Source organism: Hemibagrus wyckioides, linkage group LG06, assembly GCF_019097595.1.
Source record: "Hemibagrus wyckioides isolate EC202008001 linkage group LG06, SWU_Hwy_1.0, whole genome shotgun sequence".
In the NCBI taxonomy this organism is placed as follows: domain Eukaryota; kingdom Metazoa; phylum Chordata; class Actinopteri; order Siluriformes; family Bagridae; genus Hemibagrus; species Hemibagrus wyckioides.
In genome coordinates this window covers 517073-524572 of record NC_080715.1, presented here as the reverse complement: position 1 = coordinate 524572, position 7500 = coordinate 517073, and the positions used below count along the sequence as shown (strand labels likewise).

Sequence of the window (7500 nt, the reverse complement as noted above, 5' to 3'; positions counted from 1 at the left end):
ATTCAGTCTCTGCGTTCACACTGCACTACTATCTGTGTTAGCATTCAGTCTCTGCGTTCACACTGCACTACTATCTGTGTTAGCATTCAGTCTCTGCGTTCACACTGCACTACTATCTGTGTTAGTATTCAGTCTGTGTGTTCACACTGCACATGATATTGTGGTCTATAACTCCTCCCCGAACTGCCCGCTGCCCTGTATCTTGCTCTCTCATTGGCTGTAGGTCATCGCCGGGGTATGTTTCAGTCAAAACTACTTTCACACTGCAGGACTGAATTGGATGAATTAGAGCAGAGACTGGGAGCCAGGTCAAAACTGTGACATCTACCTTTACCTGCACGTGAATGTAATACGGAGTTGTCCCGACCTTTACAGCTATAACAGCTTCTGGGAAGGCTTTCCACAAGGTTTAGGAGTATGTTTATGGGAATTTTTGACCGTTCCTCTAGAAGCACATTTGTGAGGTCAGGCACTGATGTTGGACGAGAAGGTCTGGCTCACAGTCTCCACTCTAATTCATCCCAAAGGTGTTCTATGGGGTTGAGGTCAGGACTCTGTGCAGGCCAGTCAAGTTCCTCCACACCAAACTCACTCATCCATGTCTTTATGGACGTTGCTTTGGTCACTGGTGTGCAGTCATGTTGGAACAGGAAGGGGTCATCCCCAAACTGTTCCCACAAAGAGCATGAAATTGTCCAAAATGTCTTGGTATGAAGCTGAAGCATTAAGAGTTCCTTTCACTGGAACTAAGGGGCGGAGCCTAACCCCTGAAAAACAACACCTGAACTCAATGATTTGGAGGTAGGTTGGACGCTGCAGATCATAATATTTTGCCACAGTCAGCTATTTTTATGTAGATGTAGGTGGTTTGGGATACACACACACACACACACACACCTCTGCCCAGAGGAAGTTAGGGATAACTGGAATTGAAATGTTATCTGCCTCTTCACACACCCAGCTTTCTGTCTCCATTGTTAGACTGAGGTTTTTTCAGCCACAATCCCCTGGGTTCATCTCACAATTCAGCAGCACCTGCAATCACACCAACTCTGCATTCACTAACCTGAGACTAATGATGTAAAATCATACTGAATAAGATCTCCACTATTACCTCTTTGTGTGTGTGAGTGTCTGGGTTCTTATTTTTAATCAGAGGAAGTGATATGGCCTCAGCTGGACACATCAAAGCCTTCGCACACTTTTAATCACCTTCAACCTTCAGCCATGAGATGTTATCTGAGAGAGAGACAGAGAGACGTGGTACTGATTGCCAATCCAGATTTAGCTCACTCTGATAAGTCTCTCTCACGCCCACACAGGAAGTGTATTCATCAGCCTTGTTTCCACAGCTTTCTGTAACTTAGCCGAGAGAGACAAGTCTCTGAGATGAGAGTTAATTAGCATGTTATAGCTATGAACTCTTAACCATCATGATCTCCACTCCATTTATTTAAATATAAATTCATGCCTTTACAGATTTATTATTGTTCACTGTGGGTGTTGATTCGGACAAGCCACTAATTTAATTCCATATAATTCAAGTTTAATACGATATTGAAATTGAGGAAGGACAAAGTGTGGTCAAAGATTAATGACCAATTTTGTCCTGGCAAACCAATCATCACCTCAAGAGAGGAAATAAGACTATACACAAACACTGCTGAGGAACTTTGGGAGTGTTGACCTCTTTTAGGGATACTGTTCAGATAGAAGCACTCTGAGGAACTCCTTAACTGAGTGGACATGTCATTCTCTACGCACCGCTCAGCACCCAGAGAACACTATCCTCATGTTGAGAGTTCCCCTTGGTTGATTCTTTGGTTGAGTTGGTAAATGTTGTCCACTAGGCAGTCAAGAATGTGCTTCATTTTACTAAAGGATTTAAAGTCGTTCTACAGTTTGATATATTTTCTAGCGAGATACTGATCATTATTATTGTAGGTACTGAATAGGTCCCTAGTGGTCCTGCAGCAGGATCCAGTGCTCTCACCGCCATGGCCAAGGTTTGATTCATGGGCAATCCAATCACTGAGGGGTTAAATCTAAGTGCTAATCCCAAGCCTGGATAAAATGCGAGGTCTTTATCAGGAATGGCATTCAGTGTAAAGCCTGTCCCAAATTGTGTGGATCAGATGGCTGTGGCAACCCTGAAAAAGGGAGAAGCCAAATGACAACAGCTTTGTAGATACTGAATAATAAAGATTCTGAAACTCTTGTATGGGCCCCTAGATACTTTCAGTCTCTAGAGCTTTGCTTAAAAAATGTAAACATCTAGGCTTTTTCTTTTTATTCTTTTTTAATCATAACACAGATTTTAACATGCCCACAGTTTTCCAGAGGTTGGAGACGTTACAGCCGAGTGTTTACCACTAGGCTAGTGAAAATAAGGGTTCAGGGGAATTTCAGCTCCACCTCACTGTGAGCATGTGTGTGTGTGTGTGTATGTGTAGTGTTGGGATTGATGTGGGATCTCACATTTACACCTGCTGCATTAAAGACCAACACTTCCGCTCTTTACATCTCCTCACAGAGACCGGGTGTGAATTCTAAAGCACCTCAACATGCTCTGATCTCTGAACAGACAGAACCTCAGCGCTTCACCACAAACACACACTGTGTATGAACAGTTTTAACACACACTGTGTATGAACAGTTTTAACACACACTGTGTATGAACAGTTTTAACACACACTGTGTATGAACAGTTTTAACACACACTGTGTATGAACAGTTTTAACACACACTGTGTATGAACAGTTTTAACACACACTGTGTATGAACAGTTTTAACACACACTGTGTATGAACAGTTTTAACACACACTGTGTATGTGTAACCAGTTGGAGTAAATAGCAAGAGAAATATTAATTTTATTGTATTTTTTCCGATGTACTTCCCAAAACTATTTCCCATGAAGTTAAAAGACAATTTTTATGTATTAAATATCTATACGGACCATTCAATATTATTGTGTGCAGGAACTTTTAATTACGGTGCATTGTTTAAGTGGGATGCTTATCAGTGTTGCGCGCTATACCTTTGGGGAGTGCAGGAGTCGCGTCAGCCTCAGACCGCTATTGGACGCTGGCGAGGCAAGATGTTAAAGTTTTCTCCGCATCCTCCAGTTAATCTGGTATGGTTAACAGTGTTCATTTGACTAAGGTTCATTAAATGTTCAATTAAATGTGGTACGCATGCCTCATAAAGGCAGGAAGGTAGTTCTGCACAGAGATAGATAGTCCCATACAGAGGTACCCTGACTAGCCCTTTTCAATCAGAGAAGACCAAACCACAGGGCTCACAGAGTAATAAGGACAGTGACCCCTTGCCTTTGCCACAAACTCCAGTTGTTCAGGCATCTCTTCCTTTAAGCACCTCACACTCTGTCACCACCCAGGGATTTTCTTCTGTACCCCATGCCTCAACCCCACAATTCCTGGTAGACTCAAGCCAGCAACTTGACTTAAAGCCAAATGCCAGAAATGTAAATGCCAAATGCCAGAAATGATGTGTGGCCAAGGAGGCTGAGGAGGAGGCCTGAGTACCTCAAAGACTTTGTTTGCCCACTCGGAGACGAGAGTTTGTTTTAGTAAAGGGGGGGCAGTGTAATGTCAATACTGTAATGTCGTTACAATGTTGAAGATTTTAGTTGGGATGAGGACAATAAGCTTTAAGACGTTAACTCATGGACAGCACGGTGGCTTAGTGGTTAGCACTGTTGCCTCACAGCAAGACGGTCCTGGGTTCCAATCCTGGGGTCGAACAGGCTGGGGCCTTTCTGTGTGGAGTTTCCATGTTCTCCCCGTGCCTGCGTGGGTTTACTCTGGGTACTCTGGTTTCCTCCCACAGTCCAAAAACATGTACATCAGGTTGATTGGTAATTCTAAATTGCCCGTGAGTGTGTGTGGTTGTCTGTCTATATGTGGCCCTGTGATGGACTGGTGACCTGTCCAGGGTGTACCCCTGCCTTTCTCCCTATGTGTGCTGGGATAGGCTCCAGCAGACCCCTGTGACCTTAATTAGGAATAAGAGGGTATAGACGATGGATGGATGTTTCCCTTCTTCTACCCATCCGGAGGCATACAGAGACTGTGCCGGCTCCAGTGGCATCCGGAGATGGACCAGCTCCAGCCGGGTTCTGCTTTGTGAGGATTGGGATATTCAAGCAGCGCTGTGGACAACAACCTCCTTACTGATTTACATAACACTCTACACATGCTGTATCTGCATCACACAATTGACTACACATAAATGCACAATGTAATCTCACACTCTGCTGTCACCCAAATGAGGATGGGTTCCCTTTTGAGTCTGGTTCCTCTCAAGGTTTCTCCATCATTCCATCTAAGGGAGTTTTTCCTTGCCACAGTCGCCTCAGTCACCTCAGGCTTGCTCACTTGGGATAACATCTAGGACTGTCTGTCTGTCTGTCTGTCTGTCTGTTTATATGTTTGTTGTTTTCTTATGTTGTTTCTCATGTAAAGCTGCTTTGAGACAATGATCTTTGTTAAAAGCGCTGTACAAATAAAACTGAATTGAATTGACCTTATTGCAGCTTTTGACCATGCTATTCTACCTGATGGGATAGAAAATTGCTGGACATAATGAAACATCTGTCTCCTGGTTCAGGTCTTATTTGACTGATCATTATCAGTTTGTAGATGTAAATGTTGACACTACACCGATCAGATATAACACTGTGAGCAGTGACCGGTGAAGTGAATAAGACTGAGTATCTCCTCATCATGGCCTCTGTTAGTGGGGGGGATATATTAGGCAGCAAGTCAACATTTTGTCCTCAAAGTTTATGTTAAAAGCAGGAAAAATGGACAAGTGTAAGGATTTGAGCTTTGAGTTTGACCAAAAGGACCAAAGTGTGATGGCTAGACCACTGGATCAGAACATCTCCAAAACTGCAGCTCTTGTGGGGTGTTCCGGGTCTGCAGTGGTCAGTATCTATCAAAAGTATCCTTTAAGTCCTTTAAGGATCCTTTAGAACTTCTAGGAGTTCAAGAATCTGCTGCTAACATCTTGGTGCCAGATCCCACAGCGCACATTCAGGGATCTAGTGGAGTCCATGCCTCGACAGGTCAGGGCTGTTTTGGCAGCAAAAGGGGGGCCAACACAATATTAGGGAGCTGGTCATAATGTTATGGCTGATTAGTGTACATACCAATGTATAGGGTTCTGTTTTAGGTCCACTGCTTTTTTCCTTATATATGCAACCTCTGGGTACAATTATTCTTTGTGTGCATATTGCACTATACTAGATATACACACTATATATATATATATAGTGGCTATGATGCCACCTGGACTTTGAAGAGTGTTTTTCACTGCACTAAGTTTAGGCTTATTATGTAAGGTTTCATAGGTAGCTTCGGACATCACTGAGGTGTCAGCGCCTGAATCAATTTTGAATGAGACTGGCATATGTACTAAGGTTAGGGTGGTGCACCATGGTGGCTCATCCTCTGCCAACAATGCAGCTTTTTTTTTGTTCAACTGATCCTAAGAACATGCATTCGTCTTCATCAGACTCAGTTATCTCCTGTACTGCTGGTTTTGAATGACACACTGCTGCAAAGTGTCCAACTTTATTACACTTCATGCATTTTTTTCCTTTTGCAGGACATCGCTCTCTATCATCATGGTTTCGTCCACATCTTGTGCATGTTCCTTTTTTCGTCTTTTTGTGCATTTTTGCTAAGTTGCCAGCTCTTTTGTGTTCATTCTTCCTTGCTGATTTTAAGTTATCCACATGCTCTGCGCTCTTTGCTCCCTCTGTGTTCTGAGATTTTATTAATTCACAATGTCTGGCCAATTCAATAGCAGTGTGCAATGTTAGATCACTTTTCATTTGCAGTTTTTGTGACACTTGCTTATCACGAATTCCGATCACTATGCGGTCATGCATCTGTTCTTCTTTCTGTGCTCCAAAATTACAGTTTTCAGCTAGCTTGTACAGCTGCCTGACAAATGCTTCCACACTTTCACCGGGAAGCTGAACTCGTGAGTGGAACTTGGCGCGTTCATAGATAATGTTGCGTTTCGGGATAAAATGCTCATGAAATTTGGCCATTACCACTGAGTACTTGTCAATATCTCCCTCGTTATCAAACGTAAACGACTTGAATATGTGCTTGGCCTCCGCTCCTATTGAGTAAATCAGGGCATTTACCTGCACTACTTCATCCTCCTCCGTAAGCAGTGATGCAACCCGATACCTAGCAAACCTCTGCTTCCAGTCTGGCCACGCTTCGGGCTTGGAAATGTCAAACTGCTCGGGTGGGGTGAACTTTGCCATGGCATTGTACACTTCAGTCCTCACAATAACTTGCGTCTGAGATTCCGTCTTATATTCTGGTCTCCATATTTTATTTATTTTTTTGCTTCTGACACCATGTGGCCTTTGCCGCTTGGATTAATAACACAAATCACCAGGCATCTCGCTAAACAATGCACAACACTTTATTAAAGAAAAGGTGCAGGGCTACAAACCGGAAGAATGCGCGTGTTGTTCACATCGTACATGCACAGTAGCCAATTAACTTGGTTTAAGCAATTCCACTACACGACACACCCCTTCTACCACTACTTGTGCTTGTGACTACAGTATATAAAAATCTAGGCAGCTGAACAAAAACAAGGCATAGCTCAAGCTTATAGTCAGGATAGTTAAAGTTCAAAACTAGAGTTATGACAATCAAAAAATGGGCACAAACACAACCAGCTAATTGAAGCTGTTGGTACTAGCTTCTGTCACGGCTTTATACTGTTGCCCAATGATGACATCATCTTGGGGCAGAAGTGGCAACAGTTGGTCAATGGTCGCAGCAACTGAGGTGGAGCCGGAATGCCTGTACTGGAATACAGGGTGGTCCAACCTGCACGGACTGAAGAAACACACAAACCACAATAAATACCTGTACCTCACTGGTTGAACCACCCCCTTCCAACACACACACACACACACCAGTCATCACCAAGGGGCCGAGCCCAACCCCTGAAAAACACCTGAACTCAATGATCTGGAGGGGTGTCCCAATACTTTTGTTTGGTAATATAGTGTAAGTTAGAACCATGATCCCCTTGTATACATTTGGGCATGCAGGCGTAGTGCAGAATGTTACCAGTGCTTTAATGACAGCTGTGATGGCGAAGCCCACCCCGCCGCCAACATGGAGAGAAACAGCGCCCTTTAGGCAGCTAATAAACCTCCCAGAAGTCAGAGTTTTTCCACACCAACATTGCCTACAGCTTTCACATTTGGGTTAAGTTTATTATTTTAATATTTATGAATCCTAAATGTACATATTTCTGTAAAACTACGTTGTGACAATGTCCATCATTATAAGTGAAATACAAATGTTGAATTGAATTGAGTGACCAATCAAATACAGACATACTGTGTGACATGAGACCATTTAAACATGGAGCTTGATGTGACCGGATTACAGGTGTATGAAACTTTGATGGACTAAAATAAGAATAGGAA

General features: G+C 43.1%; 1 protein-coding gene across 1 annotated transcript in view; it reads right to left on the bottom strand.

The window, feature by feature from the left end:
- Positions 1-6599: 6599 nt before the first annotated feature.
- The window catches only part of pttg1ipb (PTTG1 interacting protein b), a 6181-nt gene continuing 5280 nt past the window's right edge, over positions 6600-7500 (bottom strand). Inside the window, exon 7 of the mRNA XM_058391218.1 lies at positions 6600-7500. This exon is cut by the window's right edge and continues 2417 nt beyond it. The gene's annotated coding sequence lies outside the window, so the exon portion shown is untranslated.